Source organism: Kogia breviceps, chromosome 4 (assembly GCF_026419965.1).
Source record: "Kogia breviceps isolate mKogBre1 chromosome 4, mKogBre1 haplotype 1, whole genome shotgun sequence".
In the NCBI taxonomy this organism is placed as follows: domain Eukaryota; kingdom Metazoa; phylum Chordata; class Mammalia; order Artiodactyla; family Physeteridae; genus Kogia; species Kogia breviceps.
The window spans coordinates 163,042,340-163,067,533 of record NC_081313.1 but is presented as its reverse complement, the minus strand read 5'-3'; the positions used below and the strand labels follow the sequence as shown (position 1 = coordinate 163,067,533).

At 38.2% G+C, this 25,194-nt stretch overlaps 1 protein-coding gene across 4 annotated transcripts in view; it reads right to left on the bottom strand.

Annotated features, from left to right (window-relative positions):
* The window catches only part of TENM2 (teneurin transmembrane protein 2), a 3,844,234-nt gene that overhangs the window by 1,213,742 nt on the left and 2,605,298 nt on the right, over nt 1–25,194 (bottom strand). For all 4 annotated transcript variants that reach the window (XM_067032280.1, XM_059063069.2, XM_067032278.1 and 1 more), the window contains one exon: nt 19,162–19,273. The gene's annotated coding sequence lies outside the window, so the exon portion shown is untranslated. The remainder of the gene's footprint in view (nt 1–19,161; nt 19,274–25,194) is intronic.

The window sequence follows — 25,194 nt, the reverse complement described above, 5'->3', positions numbered from 1 at the left end:
AAAATGGTTTTGCAGAATCTACAACTCAAGTAAGTATATTGTGTTTTAACACCGCCAACAGCTACTACACTATTTGTTGCATTGATCTCCATTGTGAATGCCTCAAACCTTTCTACTTTCATGAAATGTAATGGGCAAATATATTCCCTGGAATCCCAAGGTATGATTAGTTACTAAGCAATCAGAAAAATCACAGCAAGGCATACTTCTGAAAGAAATTAGAAAGAGTAAAGATCACTTCTCTATTTGTGTTACATAGCAAATCACACAATACCTCATCGATGGTACTGTATATATTAGCTCACCACCATGGGCTAGCTAGAAGCTCATGCATCAATGAAAAGATCTTTGTCAATTGCTGTATGCCTCATTATCTCACTAAGATTTCTTGGCAACAATTAACAGTTACCCAATTCATAGAAATTGCCTTTATTATTTTTGAAGCAGCTACTTTCTTTGGCTTTAATGACTAAGAGAATAGAGACAGATGTCTCTGTTGCTAGGGAGACTGAATTTAAAAAAAAAAAAAAAAACCTTTGAAGCGAAGTAAATAAGCAACTACCATCTTTTTTTTTTTAAAAGGAGAATTCTGTTCGTTTTGAATTAACTATTTGTTTTAAAAACAAACCAGCAGTAGCTCCACTTTTTGAAGGAAATATACTGGAATAGTTTATTACCTTTCTTCTCTGACAGTAATAAATCATTAAAAAAAAGAAAAGAAAAATAGGCCCACCTGTGCACTCAATATCAATTGAGGTTGATTATCAGAGACTGGTACTTTCTTTGTACTGGTACTTGAATTCAACGGGAATTACCTTTTTATATTATCTGTCAATCCTCTATAACTAAAGAGAAAGCAGCCTCTCCCACCTAAGCCTTGCAGACAAGCCTTGCCTGCTGAGTTCTGAGAGCTCATGCCCTCTTGTCACTCAGCTCCAATCTTACTGGCAGCCCTGTACTCTAGACTCTGGACAACAAGTAAAGCGATTCAAGCTAAGAGCAGTTTAGTGACTGGGCCCAACCCAAGCAATATTTCTTCTTTCAAATTTCTCCCTATGCTCATCCCCCCTCCTCCGTCTTTAATTCCTGATGCTCGCTAATACATGTAATGCACTTGCATTTTCATCTACCTTGGACTTGCAGATCCTGTCCAAACCCTCCCCACATCCTACTCCTTATGTCAACATGCTTTAACAGGAATGATACCGTCATGAGAAAAGAAAAAAATAATCCAGTTTGAAATGAAATCACGTGTCGTGAAAACAACTGCAATTCACCTAAATTCTTTGAAAGATCCCCTAATCTCCTTTGACATCTATACAAAATCACCCATATATCTTTTCACCTATTCTAATTAAACCATCACTAGCTACCAGCATTCAATTTAAGTATAAACCAAAAATTGAATGGGCATTTCAGGGGCCTCTTTTGCTCAAATATTTGTACAGTATATTAAAACATCGGCAAATTATTTTGTCTATTTTTAAATGTTATATGCTATTGCCATAATTAAATATTAGTATGTAAACAACAGGCAAAATAAAATTACTTTGTTTTTCTTGTCTAAGAAAATGTTCAGAATTATGTTTGGCTTCTGTGGCCTGGGGATTGGAGCAGTATTCACAACATTCTTTTAAGAAGGCATATTTCAAGCTCCAAATGATGGACTTTAAAGTTCCTAAGAGGGCTTCCCTGGTGGCACAGTGGTTGGGGGTTCATCTGCTGATGCAGGAGACACAGGTTCGAGCCCTGGTCCAGGAAGATCCCACATGCCACGGAGTGGCTGAGCCCGTGCACCACAGATGCTGAGCCTGTGCTATGGAGCCCGCGAGCTGCAACTACTGAAGCCCGCAGGCCGCAACTGCTGAAGCCCATGCGCCTGGAGCCCATGCTCTGTGGCAGGAGACGCCAGCGTGCTTCAGTGAGGAGTAGCCCCTCTTGCCGCAACTAAAAAAAAAAAAAAAAAAAAAGAAAGCCCGCATGCAGCAACGAAGATCCAATGTAGCCAAAAATAAATAGATAAATAAATAAATAAATAAATAAAATTTCCTAAGAAATTGTAATTCGAAGATTTTCTGTACTTTTTATTAAAATTCTGATTTGGTGAGATGTAATTAGTAGGAAAGACAGGCAATCACCAGGATCACATCTGATGAAACTGGGTCCAAATCAAGCAGTGCCGTATTTTGGGTGAACGCAGCAGCGTTGAGGTCCACAACTCTGGGTTCAAATCACACTTCAATCATTTACTTGGGGTAGGACTTCGGTCAATTGCTTGACCTGTCTAAGTCTCTGTTTTGTCGATGGTAAACTGTGGATAGTAATCACCTCATAAGTTTGCTATAAGAGTTAAAATGATATAATAAATATCAGTATTTGGTCTAATAACCAGCACTAAGGAAGCACTCCATAAATGGTAGACAGTGTTGCTGTTGTTATCTGATTAGTTTTTTGAGAATATTAATTGAAAATCAAGCTTTTGTAATAACTGGGGACACTCTACTTTCTCTATGACAGTCATGATCATATTATTTAGAGACATTTGCATTAGATACCACTTGTGATCTATTTCACTTTGGATGATTTCATAATATCATGAGACTGGCATACTTTTAATCATAGCTTGTTCATCCCAGCCAAGATAACGAACATGCGCTACTCTGAGCATGACTTGCTCTAGCTCTTAAGGGATACTATTCCCCTTACAAAGATCATCCTCCCAAATCTTGTCAGAGACCACCCTCTCTTTATTTGAAATCTACTCGGAACCTTACTTCGGCTATTAAAATTTCCTTATGAATTTCAACTACCTTATATCAATATTACTGCCTTATAGCAGAGATTTTCAGCTTTGTATATCGCACACAGAACATTCACTTAACAAATGTTTATTGGGTACCAACTTTATGCAAGGTGTTATTCTAGGTACCAGAAATACAATGCTGAACAAGTCAGAGGAAGTTCCTATGCTCTTTTGATTCCTAACTTTTAGTGACAGGAGATAAAAATAAAAACATAAACCCAATAAACAAATTGGTCTCACTTAGCAACCTGGAAAGGGGAAAAATTAAACTAGTTGATTTAAGAAGAACTGGAAAGAGTGCTGATCATCAGGAAAGGCAGAATCCTAGTTTATGGCCTCCCTTGAAATGCACTGAACAACCCCAGAAGGTGCTGCTTACATAGATTCCACTAAGAGGGTCTGTGAGCTAAGAGGTAAATGGCACAAGAGGAATGGCATGCAAAGATCTAGGTAAAGAGCATTTCTGGAGAAGGGAAAAGAGAGACCAAAGACCCTAGAGAAGGAATGAGCTCTGTATGCTCAAACAGAAAGCAGGACAATGGACTGCAGTATATGAGCATGGGGGCAGATGCCCAAAGATAATGTGAGAAAGGGAGGCATTATGGTTCCCAGGACCAAATACATAATATTACTTATACAGTTTATGCAAAATATAGATACGTGGGCCCCACCACAGACCAATTAAATCACAGTCACTAAAGGTGGAGTCCAGGGTCTATGTGTGTATGTATGCGTGTGTGTGTGTGTGTGTGTGTGTGTGTTTTAAAGTTTCCTAAATGATATTAAAATGCAGCCAGCATTAAAAGCCATTGATAAAGAGCTTTGTAATCAGTGATCCGGAGTTATAATTACTACGTGACGTTTTTCACGAATGTTCCTGGTTAATTTTTCGTGTCTCGGTACAGTAACCCATTAAAAGTTTGTGTTCCAGGCATCCCTAACCATCACGTCTTTGCAAAATGCCAACTAGAGACCTGTGCATGCAATAGTTGTATTGTCGTGCAAGATGCACAATACAAGGCTGTGATTGTCTTCTGTGAGCCTAAATCTGCTTCGAGTGCACTAGAGAAACAGACTCAGGCTTCTAGGCATATTCCCAATTACATTTTAAAAAATAAACAAACAGGTGCATGCCAACACCAGCACTTAGCAGCTGGCTCCCATGCATTTCCTCCAGGGAAATGAAGATACTGGCTAGGAATTCTCCAAAGTATTTGAAAAAGAGACAAAGGAAGGTTCTTTTGTTTTGGGGTCAGGAGGTGAACAACACAGCAGCTCTGGACCATGAGACGGGTCAATACTCCCAAATGCTGATAAACATTCACCACGATATTCATCTTGTCAGAGTCCCAGGGATCTCTCCAAGAGGAAAGAATGGCTCCCCCCAGTTTTAAAAGTCAGAAAACACAAGTACAGGGGAAAGATCTACCAGATGAAGTTCACATGAAAAGCAAGAGGGAGAGGGCTACCCTGGTGGTGCAGTGGTTGAGGGTCCGCCTGCCGATGCAGGGCACACGGGTTCGTTCCCCGGTCCGGGAAGATCCCACATGCCGTGGAGCGGCTGGGCCCGTGAGCCATGGCCGCTGAGCCTGTGCTCCGCAATGGGAGAGGCCACAGCAGTGAGAGGCCCGCATACTACAACAACAACAACAACAACAACAACAAAATAGCAAGAGGGAGAGCGTGACCAAAAAACTGTGGTGTTTGGAAATGACTGTTGGCATGTGTTAGAATTCCAAAGAGTCACTCCAGGATTGTTTGAGGTAGATATAGCTGGGACATCTGTCACCACAATGGCAGCCAGGGTTGGTTTTGATAAATTTCTGCTTCATGCGCTCAGTGTAAGAGAAGGCCCTTCCCAACTGGAAGAGAATCATTCTTCGATTGTGGTTGGCAGGAATTGCTAGAAGTCCAGGGAGACTTCTGGGTAATAGAGGATAGGAGAAAAAAGTTACATCCTTGGTAGTTTATTCCTGAAATTGTGAGAGTGGGGCACAAAAGTAGCTGTGAGCTCTCCAGACTCACGTCAACAGTCTTCCTTCCTGTATTGTTCCAAAATTTGACCTGTAGGTATGGCTGATCTTAAACAAGGCTTTCAACATCCTATACTATTTACATATGCTTTGATACTCTGATTCTAGCTATGTATCATAGGGTTTTTGAATTTGAACCTGGGTTTGACTCTGACAGCTGCCACTTACCGTGTGACTTACACAAACCACTAGCAGGCAAGCTCCATGAGGATGGGGCTTTAAACCTGATTTTTAAAATAAGAATACACCACTGAAAAAATTAAAACCAGATCCAAACCAAAATTAAAAAGAACTTTAAAGCCTTTGTCTCCTTTGCCTTAGTTTTTGCATCTTTAAAATGGGAATGATTATACTATCTCTCTTATAGATTTGTTAAGTATTAAATGAAATAATGCAAGCAAAGCACTTTGTGTGTTGCATAGGAATAGTAAACATTCAATATTATTAGTTGAGGAAAAATTAGTGTGAGTATAATGCCTTTTAGCAGAATATTGATAATGACAAGATAATTTTGCAATTATCTATAAATATTTTAACAATAGAAGGGTGATCTCTCAGGCTACCTAACCATCAGTATCTTGAGTATAGGATCCCAAATGTAAGCTCCAAACTTCAAACTAAGTACCGTATTTCTAATGTTAGTTAAAAATTATATCGAGATCTTTGATTCACTTATTTCAGCATCTTTGCTTTGAAAACTCCTCCCCTTTCATTTTGAGCTCAGTCTAGGAAAGAATAAAATCACCATGGTGACAACTGCCCTCTCTTTAGAGCACATTCAAATTTATGTTGAGCTTTTCTTGAATGCTGCTGTGTCTTGCCTTTGAATTGTGTCTTGGAGTCACTCCAAGGTCAGGGGAATTTCTTTATCACTTAAGGTGGCCTTCAAGGATACAAAAGAGCAATTTGGAGTTCATGATCTGGAATGGATAAATTTGAAAATAAATAATTCTGTCATATTTGAATCAGGTGAATAATTCACCATGGCCCTCATGTTAAAGAAGTTGTGACTAAGAGCCTCATACAACCAAAATGTCTGTATATCGTTTTTTCCCTAGACTGTCTGATCAAGACATTCACTGAGTGAATATTACTTACTCAGAAAGCTGCCATTCATAATATATAACATCAGCTTGGGTTCTGATACTGATGTGATAGAGTAAACAAATTTGGGTCTTTTTGTTTTATATTAAACAATGATGAATTATACTGTGAAAAAAGTGCTATTTCAATGCTTGCCCCACTTAGGAGAGAGAAGCTGAAAAACAATATGCAGGTAAGGCTGGGTGATGAACTGAAGCTTTAGTGACTACAGAAGTTATGAGTCTGGAGTGTCCCATGGAGCACTGTGGGAATCCAATGAGATAATATACGTATGGTTAGTCCTTAGCAGAGCCAACCCATGATACTATATGGTCTCCATATGTGAGCTATTATTAAGTTCCAGAATTTATCATTATTGTTCTTGTTGTTATTGAATTTCAACATTTGGTCTAAAATGTATCTACATTTGGGGGAAACTCTCAATCTGTTTTGTATACATAAAGAACTAATATGGCTCTCCAAAGCAATCCCACAACACAGAGCTTATGGGTAATTAGAGGCAAAATCCTGGATATCCTATAGATACATCTTCAAAATATTAGTCAGTATAGGCAGAGGGGTTTTGTTTGACAGAATAGTTAGAACTCACTGCTTTGCAATGAATTTGGGAAAGCGTGATATGGTGTCTCTTATCACAAAATTCCTATAACTTTCCTCCCACTACTCTCACCAAAAAATCACTACCAGCTCTTATACCTAAATGAGAAAGCACACCAAAAGCAGAATCATCCTATAATGGCTAATTTCACATGTCCCCATCTAAACCAATGATCTTCAATATTCGACTGACGTAAGGAGGAAGCTTTAGAGCGGTAGACTAGGCAACTTTTCTGAAAGCATTCCCCTTGACAACCTCAGCTTACACACACACACAGACTGTAGTAGAGAATTATTTGTCTCATGAATCATCCTGTTTCATGTCCTGTTAAAATAGTCAGGCCATTATGCAGGAGCACCCCGTCTTTGCTCTCCATTGCCCTACCAATGGGCTTTTCCACCCCGCTGCTGGCAATCCATGCAGACGCCTAACAGTTAAAACTGAATGGGTCCTGGGACTTCCCTGGTGGTACAATGCAGGGGGCACAGGTTCAATCCCTGGTCAGGGAACTAAGATCCCACATGCCGTATGGCATGGCCAAAAAAACCCACTGAATGGGTCCTTTAAGGAAACTCAGTGGTCGGTGACATTTCTTTCCTGAAGCCCCTGTAGTCATATCCTTATCCCAGGAGGGACATCTGTGTGTACTTTGGTGCTCCTGGATCAATTTAATATCTCAGTCTGTGGTACCAAGGATTTCGTCTCACAGTGGTGGGTCTCCAAAACACTTCTATAGTGACACTGGTGACCTCACCGAAGCTCATATATCTACTACATTTTCAATTAATTCACTTATTCTCTCTATGCCAATCCCATCAAAGTTCTTAGATGTAGTCACGCGAATATGAAATGAACTCAGGGAAGGACCCTCCGCAGAAAGAATTCACTCATTCATTCAGACACTATTTACTGAGCACCTATAACGCCCCAAGCAGCCGGTTAGGCTTTGGGGATTTAGTAATAAGGAAGCCAGACACGGTGGCTGCCCTCTAGGAACTTAGTTTCCTAAGGAGAAAAGCCTGAATCAAGTTGGCTATTACAAAAAGGTTTCCTGAATTTAAATCACAAAAAGAAGTGGCCACTGAGAGTCCCCACCGGCATGCTGTGGTTTAGAGAAGAGATTCCCCAATAATTGGCTACAGACCAGTGCTGCCTCCCCGACCCACATTTTCATCACTTCATGGAGAAATGAGCAAAAGGTGACCTTCACTGACCTTATATTCCACGAATTCTCTATGTAAACCCTCTGTTCTGCTGTCGTGGCCTCTCCCGTTGAGGAGCACAGGCTCCGGACGCGTAGGCCATGGCTCACGGGCCCAGCCGCTCCGCGGCACGTGGGATCTTCCCGGACCGGGGCACGAACCCGTGTCCCCTGCATCAGCAGGCGGATTCTCAACCACTGCGCCACCAGGGAAGCCCCCCCTGCCAGCTTCTTGTACTGCAATATTTCCCAACGGCCACCCTCCCACACCATCGGCATTATTTCTTACTCTTTTTACATATCTTGATAAATTTTTGTTTTTTAAACACACTATTTTAAAAGTTAATGATAAAAGACTGAAGCATAAGAAACAGTATTGTTTGCTATGGCTAGAAGGTAGCGGTAAAAATAAATTTAATTTTTAAAACGTTCCTCATTTCATACTACATACAGTTAGCTAATGAAAGCTGAGTCTGAGCCTGCTATCTTTTTCTTCCTAAAAGAGAGAAAAGAACAAGTTTAAGGGAGTTGCTAAAGCCTTAGTAGATATAAACTGAGATGCTCTTCTTGAATTAATGGACCTAACAGAGAAATCTGAAATGGGAAAAACTTCCTCATTGTTCTGTTTCCCTATTTCACTGTTCTATTTAATCACTTCAGGGCCCTGTACCACCAGCGATACTCATTTTGCTTTTTGGGTAGTAATGCTATAATAATACGATGACTGTTGTTGCTACTGCTAATGACAATAGTCATAATAATTAAAATAACAACAACAACAAAAATAAAAGTGCTTACTATAAGCCCAGCACTGTTTTAAGGATTTTTACATTTTTACACAGAATAACTAACTGACTCTTCCTAACAGCCCATGAGGGAAGCACTTATACACATGGGAACCTGGAGCCCTTGAAAGTTTAGTAATGATCAAGCCTGCCAAGTTTACGAGCAGTCACTGATCAAACCTCAGCTCTAAGTCAGACAGACCTTGTTTCCAGCTTCATCACTGACTTTGCAACCCCGGGCAAGCCACTTTGATGCCACTTTGCAGAAAAAACTGAAACTTGGAGAGGTGACAATTAAATTATGTTTTTTCCACTATTACTTAGACCAGAATTCACCTTCTTGGGTTCTGCTGAGATGACCTTTCTTATTTCATGTAATTCTTAATTGAAAAAACGAATTCGTGAAATGTTTTATATGTGTGTCTTTTAAGAGGGTATAGTATGTTAAATGTGGTAAAAGTCTGTAAGTCTTTTTTGCTTTCTAAAAGGTTCAATTACATTGCAAGTAGAAGTTGGTGCTTTAAAAGAATGAAAGAAGTGATATGAAATTCAGAGGTAAGAGTTATCATTGCAGTTATCATTGTGGGGAGCACGCGTAAGGGAAAGCACCAGAGAATGGATGGCACAGAATGAGCCGTGAATAATGGCTGGGGATTTGATAAGCGCACAGCAGAATAACAACAAGGGCTGCTTACTGAGGGCCTATTACACACCACCTACTGTGCTAGACTTTCACTGCAACCACTTCAAAACATTTGCCACAATGTTAGTCAGGAGTCGACATCATCTCATTTTACAGATGAAGAAAGTGAGACTCAGATATTAAACATGCTTCTCAAGGTTAAATAGCTAACGCATGACAACAGAAGGGTTCAAGTACCACTCTCTTCCTCCCCTTCTTCTTCTTCCTCCTCCTCCTTTTTACGGAATTCTTATGCCAGCGTTTGCATTATGAGCTTTCAGGCTTTATTTGAGCATTTCTTTTCCAGATTGGGTTCAGAACCGAGGCAGTTGGACTGGGTCTGACTTAAGAACCAGACTGGGTCTGACTTAAGCTGGACTGGGTCCAGGGTGAGGCTTCAGGTGAATAAAATTTTGTTTTAAGGCTGAACAAGTAGGTTAACCTTACCGAAGATAATCTTGCATTACAGTGACCACAATGGAGAATTTTCAACCATCTTAACGTAAGCTTATCCATTTATGAGGTGCCCTAGAGAAAAAGGAGTCTCAGGTAGGCACTCACTACAAAGGGTAGAGGGAAAATTATTATTCCTTTCTCTGTAGTTTCTGGTGACCAGAATGAAACTTAATGGGACACGACACTCACTCCAGAACCTAGATGGGATCCTGGGAAAACTGGCAGAAGCTGGCAAAGGGTGAGAATTCTTTCCAAAGTCAGGTCTCCCAGACCTGTGTCTTTGGTGTCTGGTCAAGAGAGGAAGGTAAAATTTCATAAAGTCCTGAAACAGGACAGAAGGAGGCAGGGCACAACCTTTAAAAGAATGACATAGCCATTGAGGATATGACAAAAACTGGTTAGGACCAACTACGTCCAAGATGGCAGAAGATTTGACTTCCAGTGTACCTTGAGCCTCATTATACACTCATTATAATACAGCAGCACGCTAAATGACATACTCACAGGCAGCAGACAGTTCAGAGGCCTAACATAAAAGGCCAAAAAGTGGGCAGTGGCCAGATTTCTAGGAATCCCTGCCCTTTCCCCAAATAGTTGGAATACTCCTCTCACTCATTAGCCTATGAAATTACCCAGCCCGTAAAAACTAATCGCCTCATATTTTGGGGCCTCTGGCCTTCTGAGATGACCCACACTCTGTCTGTGGAGTATTTTTCTCCCATGGCCCCTCTCACTTTCTGAGAAGACCCCATGCCCTGGGGCCACTCTTGTGTTTTGAAACATTCTGTCTATGGAATGTGCATCTCTCTAAATAAATCCACTTCTTGTTATTTTTGTCTCTCACTGAATTCTCATCTGCAACAGGACATCAAGGACCTGAGCTTCATTAAATCCTGAGACCAGATGTGTAATCTCAATTAAAAGACGGAGGGTTCAAGTCCCAATCTGAGTTTTGGCTGGGTACCAGTCCTGGCCCGTGGGTTCTAATCCCAATCTGGGTTGGGTGGTTTCAGTCCCTTCCTTTCCAAGCTTGGATTAGCAGGAAAAAACATTGATTATGGATCCTGTCTCTCCCAGGGATGGCTATTGCCTCTTGTTTATTTCACTTCATGTCCAGAGAACTTGATTTGGCAACTGGGAGGTTGAGGGGCCCCCATATATGGCCAGACAGAAATGTGGGTTGCACTCTATCTGTGGCCTGGTCATACTGAGTGTTCTACTCTCAGGGGAACTGAGTTTTTCTTTCTTATGTCTATCTTTGAGATAAGGCTCTGGATCTTGGGAGGGCAATATCCTTTGCATCCTCTTTGGGGACTCCTCTTATGTCCACAGCGTTGTTCAATACTGACAGGAATATTTATTGTTTGTCCTAGCTGAAACCTGACAAGATATTCAAAAGGATTTTTTTAAAGTGGCCTTATGTTCAGAAGTTGGTCAAGTTGGATGTTGATATTCAGAGCCTTATAGGAACTTTCAGGCCTTCTTCCCAAAGCTAAAATGAAACTACGTATCCACAGGGAAAGAAAAGCATTCTGAAGCTACTGTTGAAGAATTTACTAAAGCATCCCAAAGACACCCAGCTCTAAATCCAGAACATAGGAATCTTTTGATTTCCATCTTAGTTGAAGATCTTCTTCCTGATATAAAGAAGCAAACTGAGCATAATGTAGTTGGATGGCTGGGTCAGCTTCTGGATATCATTCAGGTTACAACCCAATTCTTTGAGAAACTAAAAACAAAGTTTTATTTGTATTTGTCTTACAAATCTAGTGTTTACAAGAACAGAAATGTGACTATAGAAAAAATTCAAAGCCCACTTATCCTTTTTACCAACCCCAAAGCCTCCCCCATTCATCTGAAAGGCTTACAGATATTGTAAAAGTCTGGATTTAGGAAACAAAATCCCTTTTCTAAGAAACTTAAATCCTTTTTCTGTGCTCTCTGAGATGTAAATGTTCCACCTGGTCTTCTCTAGGAACCCAGAGCCATCTCTTGAAATGCAAACTTCAGGAAGGTAATTCTTATTAGAAAAAAAAACAAAAACAAAAAAGCAGCTATTTGGAAATTAGGTGAATGAAAATTCTTAAAAATCTTTTCCATAAATATTAGTAAAAGCTTTAGCCATCTGAGCAGATAACCTTAACTTATTCTATGTGCCAGAAACACAATTTGGATTCAACTGTTCTTTTATAAGCTAGTGAGTTTTGCATTATTTTATTTGTCTCATGGCTAAATTTTTAAAACAAAAGCTGTAAGATCTCTGAGTTTGTCTGTAAGTTTATATATGTCTATGTATGTATGTTATAGATGTGTGATATTTTTTTTACCTCCAGATGATATCGCCAAATTTAGTTTGTAAATAGTTCTATTTAATTGTTTCAAAGACAAACAACTGTTCATATAAATCAGTATACTCTCAGAAATATAGAAACTAACTAAACTGTTTTTCATGTTTTATGATCTAGGATAATCTTCAGAAAATAAAAGCTAGTTTAAGTTTGTTGGCTTAATTAAAACAGGCATATTTTTAGTGTTATCAACGTTAAACATACTACTTTTATTCTATCTTGGTTACTAACATTCAAATAAGCTCATGTTATCTCTGTTACAGACTCTATCAGCAAGAAAGATAACTTAAGACTATGGTCAGGGGCTTCCCTGGTGGCGCAGTGGTTGAGAGTCCGCCTGCCAATGCAGGGGACATGGGTTCAAGCACTGGCCCGGGAGGATCCCACATGCCGCGGAGCAACTGAGCCCGTGCGCCACAACTGCTGAGTCTGTGCTCTAGTGCCCTCGAGCCACGGCTGCTGAGCCCATGTGCCACAACTACTGAAGCCTGTGTGCCTAGAGCCCGTGCTCTGCACCAAGAGAGGCCACCACAATGAGAGGCCTGCGCACTGCAGTGAAAAGTGGCCCCCGCTTGCTGCAACTAGAGAAAAGCAACGAAGCAGCAACAAAGACCCAAAGCAGCCAGAAACAATAAAGAAATAAAATAAAATAATAAAATACATTTTTAAAAAAAGACTATGGTCAGCTGTTTAATGTCTTAGGAAATTCTCATTAGTAATCTAAACATAATTGTTAAGAATAAGTAAATTAAGTAGATGTAAATAAGATAAAAGTTTATAAATAAACTTTTCAACAATAATTATGCTTTATGGCATGTCAACTTAAATATACTTTCCAAAATCTTTTTGGTCACTTGAAACCTTAATGCTCCACAGTCTTAAGATCGGGTTACATTCCAATAAACTCACTGTAAATTGAAAATATAAGTTGAAAATGCATTTAATACCCTTAACCTACCAAACATCATAGTTTAGCTTAGCCTATCTTAAATGTGTTCAGAACACTTACATTAGCCTATAGTTGGACAAAATCATCTAACATAAAGCTTATTTTATAATAAAGAGTTGAATGTCTCGTGTAATTTATTGAATTTACTGAAAGTAAAAAACAGAATGCTGGTGTGGGTATAGAATGGTTTTAAGTGTATTGGTTGTTGACCCTCATGACTGAATATCTGACTGGGAGCTGCCCAGCATCACGAGAAAGCATCGTACTATATGTACTAGCCCGAAAAAAGATCAAAATTCGAAGTACTGTTTCTACTGAACAGTAGAAACTTTTTTCTTTTGCACCGTCATAAAGTTGAAAAATCTTAAGTCAAACCATCGTAAGTCAGGAACCATCTGTACTGAGATAAGTTAAACAATGACTATTCAATGAATATCTAGATAATTTCCAAATAAGATAAAATATTGAAATATTAATTACTGAACATAGGTGTATCCACTTTCAACTTCTTTTTACAGAGGAACTAAAGATACGTGTAACTCTGAAATCAAGACTCCTGGCACAGAGCAGTGAAAACTCTGAATCACCTGATGCAGGTTTCCAGCTGAGATGAAACAAGGCAACTGCCTTGTGGTGTCAGTGTTCATATTATAAATAGGCCTTTTTCATTGTCTCCAGAGTGTCACATTTTTACATTTTTGTGCATATTGCTGGTGATTTTGCTATTTAAAATGACCCCTGGGCTTCCCTGGTGGCGCAGTGGTTGAGAATCTGCCTGCTAATGCAGGGGACACGGGTTCAAGCCCTGGTCTGGGAGGATCCCACATGCCACGGAGCAGCTAGGCCCGTGAGCCACAACTACTGAGCCTGCGCATCTGGAGCCTGTGCTCCGCAACAAGAGAGGCCGCCCGCGATAGTGAGGGCAGGTGCACCGCGATGAAGAGTGGCCCCTGCTTGCCGCAGATAGAGAAAGCCCTCACACAGAAACGAAGACACAACACAGCCATAAATAAATAAATAAACAAATGTGGGGTTTTAAAAAAAAAGAATATTATTTTAAAAAATTAAAAATAAAAAAATAAAATGACCCCCAAGCATTGTACTGAAGTGGTGTCTAGTGATGTACATGCAAAAAGGCTGTGATGTGCCTAATGGAGAAAGGACATGTGCTAGATAAGCTTTGTTCAGGGGGGAGTTATAGTGCTGTTGTCTGTGAGTTCACTGTTAACAATCAACAATGTATATTAAATAAGAAGTCTTTTTTTTTCTTTTTTCTTTCGTTTTGAAACAGAAACACACTTAAAACAAGGTTACATATCGATCTGTTGATTGATAAAAACGTTGTGACCACAGGGTTGCCGTTACTTAACCCTCTATTCCCCCTAGGAGCAGTGGTTCAGCATTTGCTAATTCAGTGTTTTAGACAGCTTTATAGAACATGACTACCACAAATAAGGAGACTCAACTGTATTTATTTATTTTCCCTATGTTCTTGATATTTTATTCTTTGTATGACTATGATCTTGTATTCTTACATTCTTTATATTAAGATGCCTTACTTCTGCAACGCATTTTCTATGGAACTGGGTGCAATATGCATGAACACAACACACACACACACAAGCAAATATCCATTTAAAGACCCTGACTATAATCTTTTGACTTATTTATAATTTATATTATGTATGATGGTGTTTAATTTATATTAAACTGACCTTTTAACAATATATATTTATGTTTTAGTTTTTCAGTCAAATTGAATTCATTTACTTATTTCCCTTTATTTTCTCAACACCTTGTTGAGATGCTTGGTTTTACTCAAATTCTGTTCTATTTGTTCATCCTGTTTTGCATAGTTCTGAAGATGCAATAAACAGCTATAGGGATACTTTTCTTCTTTTTGTAACTGTTTTATAATAGTAAACAAAGTCATTCAAAGGTACTCCATGTCAATTTTCCAAATGAGCTACTTAAAAATTTAAATAGCATTTTTTTAAAATTTAAATTTTAATTTTTTTGTACGCAGGCATCTCACTGTTGTGGCCTCTCCCTTTTGCGGAGCACAGGCTCTGGACGCGCAGGCTCAGCGGCCATGGCTCACAGGCCCAGCCGCTCCGTGGCATGTGGGATCTTCCCAGACCGGGGCACGAACCCGTGTCCCCTGCATCGGCAGGCGGACTCTCAACCACTGCGCCACCAGGGAAGCCCTTAAATAGCATTTTATAATTTTCTTAGTCCATGTTACAAATATATCCCTGATATATATTGCTATATTCAGGGACATGGAAACCAAAATCTGCATCCAATGATGGTTGGCAAAAATGCTAAGTACATTAGTCCCACTTCAGCATAAGTGACAACAGCGGGAATTTAAACAAGACAATCCATAATTTAGAAAGTTATGTAATTCTTTATAATAAAACATATGGTTTTCTCTGGAATAATCCCGTATTTTCGCTGGTCAAAAAATGTTCCATCAGTGGATCAGTATCTGGAGTAACAGATTGGACCCAAAAACTTGGTTCCCGTGAACAAAATATTTAACCTCTTGGACTGCAGATTTTAGAATTAAATAAGGCTCTGTTTTTATGTTAGATAAAATAATTTATATTAAGGAGAAAACATTTTTTAAATGTGGTACATGGTATGCATTTAATAAATGTTCCTTTCTACTTTTCATCTATTCATGATCGTTATATTAAAACACCACAAGCATCATATATTAGTTCTGGTTATATAAGTTCTACTTTGTTCCTTAAATTTTCAAGAAACTATTTTGTGAAATATATAATATTGCATGACTGTATGTAAGAGAATGTGAAATATTTAAAGAAAACCCGTTGTAAGTCTCACAATGTTAAGAAGCAACTCAGGCATGTAATGCAGGGAAAAATAAAATAATCTCAAAATGCACTCATCTTAAAGGTTAGATGTTGAGTATTAAAGGGTGTTTCTCTGCTTGCAAAAAAGGAAAAGGGAAAAAAAAAGAGCTTAGTGTAATACTTTCAAAATGGTGCTAATAATTTCAGTTCTTGTATAGAAGTGGATTTGAAACTAGAGAATAAATGTGTTAATCTTAATTTTTTATTTTATTTTATTTTATTTTGTTTTGCGGTACGCGGTCCTCTCACTGTTGTGGCCTCTCCCGTTGCGGAGCACAGGCTCCGGACGCGCAGGCTCAGTGGCCATGGCTCACGGGCCCAGCCGCTCTGCGGCATGTGGGATCTTCCCGGACCGGGGCACGAACCTGTATTCCCTGCATCGGCAGGCGGACTCTCAACCACTGCGCCACCAGGGAAGCCCAAATCTTAATTTTTTAAGAGACTTGGTCACATATATTCAGTACATACTGATTATTATGAACTCTCTGAATGGGAAGGAAAGTGAAAAATGTCACTTGCTGTCTGTTGATGGGGAATTAAATCCACACCTCACCCACTGCTGATGTGTAGCTGAAAACACAGCCTTCATGTAGGTCTGTTGATTTTCCCAAATTTTCTACCTAAAGTAGGGTTTCATTTCAATAATATCGGAAATCAAGAAACATTCGTTCTGTTTAGCCCTTATCAAAGGCAATCTTTCAAAGTATCACAGTTTTTTCTATGATTTTTAAGTTGCTTTCTCTTTCTTCTTCATTTTTAAAGTAGTGAAAAATAGCCAAAAAGCATGTTTTAGTGATGATACAATCACAGCTTGCTTTCATCCTAGTCTGGTTGAAAGCAGATACGACTGTCCTAGAACTATAAGAACCTCCATTTAAATCTCATGTTTTCTATCAATCCACCATGGAGTAAAAACCATCTTATATACTACCAGTGAAGCAAAAGGAGCCACATGGAAACGTTTAAGGTAGATCCCTGGCCAGAAAAGCTGTATACTGTATTCTGCCTCTTATGAGCAAAGAGAGTATCATTTAAAACTTCAGGCATAAGCCTAAATTGAAAAGAAGAAAAGCCATTGGTGGTCTAGGAAGAAAGTGAAAACCTGGGCAAACACCAGCTTATATTTATAAAGCCTCCTATTGTCTGGGAAAGCTACTCTCATTGATTCTATTAGGGCTGCAAATGACACTCTGAATGAACAGCAGAGGGCAGAAGCCTTGCTGAGCCCTTTTCCAAGTAGGTGGGTATTTCTTGAGAACAGGGTCAATAGTACAAAAAATATGATGCCAGAGAGTTATCGTGAAGAACTTCTTCTCAAAGTTAATAGTAGCTTTCTGAAAACCAAGCCTGGCCTCACTGACTGGCTTGTTATTTGGCCAAAATCCAAGGCATTTTTGGTTGCAATAGTCAATTACCGAAGTACTGCCCTAACTAAAATGATGGCAAAACCTAACGAGAACACTGAGAAAGCAGAATGAATTTTCATGCCAGCACGTTAGGCAGAGCACTGAGATCTGGAGACTTGCTTTCATTATCGAGGAAGTTCCTAAGACCATGTAGCCTTTTCTCCCTTTTCCCACATCTACATGCTACTCCTCATTAACCTCTTCCTGACCACCATGTACCAAAGATCCATCTTCTCCAGAAAACCTAATCCAAAGGTTATAAGCTTTTTAGATGGTAAACTTTGGATGATGAGCAAGAAAGGGAAAAACAGGGGACAACTGCTGGCTCTAACAAGGTCAGGAAAATCCTCTAGGAATCCTAAACACGGGCCTCCTTCTCCGATGCAGGATTCATTCTTCTAGGTCTTGCCCCACCAAACTCACCTCCTCTAACGCTGCAGTGTTCTCCTCTGTTACTTGCTCTGGGAGAGGACAGATGGGCTAGCATGGATATGTCAGAGTCTTAGGTCTGTTTCACCGTACGCCCTCCTATTTCTTCCAAAATTAACAACTCTGAGTTTATAATGGATTTCCAACACTTGGTGATATTTCCTTAAGAATAGAAACAATGATGGACCCAAGTTTCCAAGACAGAAAATGGAACTGGGAGATGATTCTGGGAGAGGATGGTGCCTGATCTGTGTGTGAGCAACCGTGAAATCAGAGCTGAGCTCTAACAAAATCAAGTTTTCTTTGTACAACCCACTTTGGATCTGATCTCCAAGACACTAGGAACAAAGATACTTTAGAGAAAGTAGACTCTAAACTGACTGATTGAACTAAGCTGACTGATGACTGTATTACACACACCTCCTTCCTGATGGTACTCCCATCATCCCCCCTCCCTTATTCCTATGCCCACTCCCTCAGCCACGTTAGACCTATACTCACTGCCTCATTTTCATTGAAAAAGCTTCTGAAAGCAATAAAAAATATAGAAAAAGAAAAAAGGATTTAATCCAGATACCTTTCCCATTTACCCATCTAATCACTTATGAGTCTTTACTGAACCTCCTCTCATACCTCATCCTTGGCCACAAAGTCTCTATACATACTCAAATTACTGAAGTTTTTCTGTAACTAATGTTTTAGCTACGTCAGATGTCCCATCCCCAAATCAGAACTGCATAATATATTAGTTGTCCCCATAGAACCCATCTACGGGTCAAACTTGGTAGGATTTGACTTGTAAAAATATAAAAGCAAGATCGAAGAAAGCAAAACACCAGAGAAAAATGGATGTAGGAAGCCCAAGAAAACCTTAGGAAGACACTTGATATATGATGTTAGATGCTGTAGAAATATATTGAGGATGCCAGTTCAGGGACAATAAAAGCAGAAAGGATTTTACTAGGAGCATTAAAAAGACTTGCCGGCTTCCCTTCTGCTTTCTGCCTGCATAGATTAACAATATTAAACAGATCAAGGGGAACACATTTTTCTATCCAAAAGGTCTTTACACACGACAATGTGATGCTATGTGGTCCAGCTAATCAAAACCATCACCTTATATTTCCATATGTCCATAACAAATACCAAAAGTGTGGTGGCCAAATTATTCTTAGAGGCTAGGGAATGAGGAATATAATGAGGTAGATAAGAACCAGATGCATGACTGAAGAATGGTAAAGTCATTCTCTTGGGTTGGGAGCGAGAGAGACAATCGCAGATTTCAGAGAGAAAATGACAGTACTAATTACTTTTGTCCATAAGGAAAAAAGCAAAAAAAAAAAAAAGAAAGAAAGAAAAGCCACCTTTCCTGCACAGAGCTGGAAAAGCTCTATTTTGTGCTCTGTATGAAAGCACTTTGGTCAACAATGCAAACAGAACTTGAGGCACAGCAAAACACAAAATTGTAGCTATGATTCCACTCACCAAAATGGGGGATCTTCAATGAGCAACAGCGAGCTCTACAGGAGCGCTCCACAGCAAAGCCAAGTGACGAAGCAAGCCCCAGACTGCTTAGGCAATAAAAAGCTGGATGTGACTGTTAAAAAAAAAAAAAAAGAAAAGAAAAAGAAAATAGATAAGATTAAAATGAGCACATAAAACAAAACAAAAAAAGAATAAAAATGCAAATAAATACCATATATCTTCAAAATGTAGGGAAGCTAGAACTGCAAGCTAAATTAGCTTAATTGTATACCTTACCCTTTCGGATATCTTTCAAAAGCGGAATGTAAAATATGGTATAAAACATATTACTTCAGTTATTTTGACTGTGGCACACCATTCCCATTAAGATACAATAGCATACCCATTCATTATCTTTCAAATGTGATGCTGTTTATAATATTATAACACTGAAATGCACAGTATTAGAACGGGAGAAGAGTTTAAAGGCATCTTTCTAGCAATATACAGATTTTAGGTCTGTTCTTCACATTTATAAATGATTTATTTCATCTTAAAATGTACTGTTTGCTCACCCATACAGTTTGAGCGTTATTTTGTCAACTTTTACATTTAAATACTTGCTAGTTGGTGCCATAGTCAATAGGATATGGGAAGTCCCCTGACTCTAACACAACTTGCTTTGGACAAATGACCTAAGCTCTCCTTACCTAAAATTTGGATATAACAGCACCTATTTCACAGAAGTGTTGTGAAAATTAAACACAAAAATCTATCAAAGCACTTAGTACGGTTCCTGGCACACGGCACCCCTACATTACTTGTCAGCTGTCAATTGTTGTCATAGTTGTTACCACGACTCCAAGGCCACAGGCACGAAATCATCAACAGAGATTTCTGTGCTCATTTCCCAATGACTAACTCTTAAAAATTCACACACACCCCTCCCCCTTTCAAAAAAGTCCACAAATTAAGTGAATTTGCTTAAGACATTCGCTATTCATTAGATTCCCTTCTCCCCCTGGCGGTACGACTGGGGCAGTGATGGAGGCACAGGGAGATTTCTAAAGTTTGCAAAGGAATTTCACAAATAATGCAAACATGAAAAGAAAGGTCAACAAAGAGAAACAACAGTTGAAAATGAATGGTTCTAATTTCCCAGCTCTGTTCCAGTCATTCTCATCCCCTGAGTACTAACGTAGACATCCACATGTCAAAAGGAGCCACCCCCCACCAATCGGCCAACCCAGGTAGGTTCCCAGGCAGTGCTGGTGAGCAAGAGAGGGGCCAGTCTGACTGAGCCCATCTCCAGTGCCCAGATGTGGCCACAGCTGGATACCACACTCCTAATCACCTTCCTCCCACGGGCAAGTGTTATTTTCAGACTGATGGCTCTATCTTCCCTGGCCACTCTGAAAAACCTTCCAGCCCTCCACAGAGACTACTGGTAGGATGTAATAAATACTGGGTGCTAGCTTCCTGATCTTCCAGACAGGAAGAGGGCTTGCCATAGAGCAATAGAGAGTACAGAACTTAAATCACAGCAGATCTGAGTTTGAATTGTGTCTCTATCACTAATAAGTACAATTTCATACAAGGTTTCTCAGACCCTCTGAGCCTCAGTCTACTTATCTGTAAAATGGGAGCAGGGGCAAAACTCCTACAACACAAATTTGAATAGGGCAAGAAAATGTTTCTAGGACACAGTAGGCATACAACAAATGTTCATCGCAATTTCTGCTTTCCTTGCGCTGCTATCTTGCTTATTTTGGTACATTGATAGTCTGATTATAAGGAAATGATAGAATTAGAATTGTCTGATCAAGACTATGTGTCTTTAAAAGACAAACTGACAAGACTAGACAGAATTATAAGACCTTGTGTCAACTTGCTTTGTTTTTATTTTGTTTTTATTTTTTTTCCAAGTTTTCAACCTGGCAATCACAGCCCAGCAAAGCAATACAGTTCTTTGATTTCCTCCTTAGAAACTCCGCAGCCTTTATTGTCTTTATATTGTACAACTTTAGCACTTAATTATATCCTACCTTGTAATAATTAGGTGTCCTTATAATCAAGTCTGTTTACTCACTTGTGCAGTTCTGATCCTTTAATCTCTCTTGAATATTAGTTTTCAATGCTAATAAGAGCCACAATTTAACAATTTTATTACTAAATAAAATTGAGAGAATATTTTGAAGATTCACTAATGGGTTGAATCTAAAATTTATTTTTATAATTAGGAATAGTACCAAGTCATAAAAGTAAGCCTCAACAGTAGTAACACATGGAGCTTGTATGCCTTCCCATGGACTAGTTGTACAGCCTTGGACAGGTCACTGACCTTCATCTTTGGACCTGTAAATAAGCCTGCACTTAAGTCAAATATTTGTTTCAGCTAGATCACAAATTTATTTTAAAGGGAAGTTAGGAATTCTCTATAACAACAAGACAGCTGTTAATTTTAGGCAAGAGATATGTTACTGGCTTTGTTACTTCAAATCATGTTAATTATAAATTTAAAAGCCTGTTGCTAGAATGTAAAATAAAACAGGCATGGTCAGTGTACATAGTATATTTAATACAGCATAATGATTAATAAATCTCTAGCCTCTACAGTTAAACTGCTTGGTTTTAACATGTGACAAAGACACAATAGCCATGGATTCCAAGACAAATTTCAAACCTCTATGTTCCTTAGACTCCTCCTGGGTAAAACAGGGATAATAACAATATCTAACTTACAGGGTTGTTGTAAAGATTACATAGATAATTCACTTAATGACTGGTAGATACTAAATGTTAGCTATTATTATTTTTTATTAGTGAAGTAGAATTACATCAAAATCTGCTTTCTGAAGTATCAAATTTACCTCATATTATATGCATTATGAATATTTGTCAATTGGATAAATGGAAATGGTTTTTTGACCAGTATAGTTCACTTATCAAATGTTCAGTAACAAATGATGCATGCTTTAAGGCAATACATTTACCAAATGTTGTTATTTATTAGGTTTCCGTCTACACTGATATGTCAGATAATGCATATATCGATTGAAATTAAATATCTTATTAATTAAATTATAATGAAACTAACCCAACCCAAACTGTAATTTTTTTCTAAAATATAAATTTTTGTTAGATTTTACAGACTTTATGTAACTACAATGAAATCTATATTTTTAAATTTATTTTTGAATATTCTTTTAGAGTATCATTGTTAAAAAAAGGTCCAGTTAAACACAAACAAAGACAGTGAAAGTCGTTCAAAAGCACATCAAACTGACAGAGCAGTGTAAAGCAGCTATACTCCAATTTAAAAAAAAAAAGCACATCAGCTGGTGATAACTGCTGCTCACATGTTGGTGAGCACCCTCCTAGACTTTATAAATAAATTCACATGGAATACACAAAATCGTGCATACACAGGACAACGCCATCTATCTATTTTTATTCCAAACCCTTTTCTCTAACAGAAATACATTTTCTAGATTACTGATGGCAGTTAAACTGGATCCACTGTTGATTCAATCAAATTATTTTAGTTAAAATAATTTCATGTTTATTGTTTATCATTTAATGTTTATAGGAAATTTGAGAATTCTAAATATTCTTTTAAAAGTATTATAAAATGAGTAATTTAAATTAATTAAATATTATTGACATTTGGGGAGTAATTTAGGAATGCCTTAATTTGCACCTTTCAGATAGACTTTTCCACCATGAAACATATCAGAAAAATTAAACAAATACCAGACTACGTATTTTACACAAATGCCACAAAACGAAATGATACAGACAAACCTATAAAAAGCCAGACAATAGGAGCAAAACTTGCAAGGTGTTGTTATCTTCATTCAAACTACCACTTCCCTTAATGGAAATTAAATTTATAGGCTTAAAAGAAATACGAACAATTTTCCCTTGAGATATAAAGAGAATGATTTTACAATGTGAGGAATGGGAGATTAGTAAATGCAAATTAATTGACTTCTTTCTAATGAATAAAAATATTTCATAAACATAAAAATATGAGCATATGAGTTTCATTCCACATGGCAGAAGAAAATGAAATGATGAGTTCAAATGAATTTCAGAATACTCAAGCCATTTTGCTTTCTACGATTCACATAAATGTTTAGAAACTTCAGCCTTATTCAAAAATGGAATATTCTAAGTCCAAATAGAAGATCTCTCTATTACTCAATAAGGAAATTTGATAATGAGGCATTTGGACCTGCAATAAAATAATTTTATGAGGTAGAGAAGTATTAATTGATCTAGATATACTAAAACCAGTCAACTAGTGACATTCGTGCATTCATTTGACAAATACCTAATTGATCATATATCAGATATTACTTTGAGCTCCTGATCTATGTTGTCCAACAGAGTAGCCACCAGCCACATATGGCTACTTATTGGCTATTGAGCACTTAAAATGTGGCTAGTCTGCAATGACATGCGCTGTCAATGGAAAACACACACGTGATTTCACAGATATAGTATAAAAATGTAAACTAACTCAATAATATTTTTATATTGGTTATTACACATTGAAAAGATAATGTTGAATATATTGAGTTAAATAAAATATATTCACATAATTAATTTCACCAGTTTCTTTTAACTACTTTTCATGTGCCTATTAGAACATTTAAAATAACATATGGGGTTTGCATTATATTTCTATTGCACAGCCCTTCCCAAGAAGATGACAGTAGTTAACAAGTAAATCAGGTCTTTGTATTCATGTATGCATGCTTGTGGTCGGGCACTAAGGCTGTTTAAGGACCTGTGTCAGACACAGAGGAAGGTGCATTAAAGTGTGAGCTGCAAGCCTACCCGTGAAATCTTGCCACCTAGTCATATGCATTAGAAAGACATATCAAAAGTCACATAAATAGCAAAGCTATCAAATATGCACAACTTAAAACATAACACTGCTTTTTGCAAAGAAGTTTCTAATACAGTTATGGTTGTTCAATGCATCTCACTTCTTTTGTCATGAGGGGAGCATTAGGTCAATCTGCGGTGCCGCCGAATGTACCACTGGGGTGGTGGTGCGGGCTCCTCGGGCTTCAGGGGAGGGAGGGGGAGCTCATATTTTATTTGCTTTTAATGGTAAATTTGTACAGTGGAGCAAGAGAGTGGCCTCAACACAAATGCTATTTGAAATTCATCGATATCTCCAAGCTAGCTAAGTTAGATCTGAAGAGGAGAAAGCCCTGAGAAAACATTTCAAAACCTCCAGAGGTCCCTGAAGCCCCCCTAAGGACCTGAACGCTGTGACAAATAGATTACAGAACTGTCAAGTAAACGTTAGAGGTTAATTAGCAGAGCGCGATCATTGGTGGCTCTGACCAATATCACACATAATAACAAGAAGGTATGCTTAGAATAATATCTATTTTTATAATATGTTTTATTCCCTCCAAAACCACTTCTGACCAAAGAAGTCTCCTTTTCTCACTGTATGGAATCTCTGAAATGTTCATGCTTTAGGATAACATTTCAATTAATTTAAATCATCTTCTCTCCCACACAGAGATTTCCACAATAACCTGTCAAATTCTGAATAATTTTGCTCAGAATATGTGGTTTCTATCATAGAGATGCACCAGTCAAAACACAATCATATTTTCAACTTTCAAATGCAAAATATGTGATCCAAAGCTTATGTTCAACAGTTTCAATAAAAAGAAAAAAATAATCGACAAAAGTTTAAAAAGATACCCCGTGTAATACCAATTCTTCAAGCAATTTTGAAAGGGTCGAATCTTATTTTGCTTCAGAGTTTTCTGATAGAGACATTACTGGAGTTTTATAAAATATTCACTCTCTCCCTGCTCATTTTTTGAATGAATAAATATGAGGCCAATTTTATACAGAAGCACTTCAACCTGAACTAATAATTGTGTACTGCAGCCTAGAATAATGTTTGTTTCAGAGGGATACATATAAAAAGGAATGCAAAAGGAAACATTAAATCAGGCACTAATTATAATTAATTCATAGATAGTTGAGGTTCATTTGCTTTTGCGAAAGTATTTA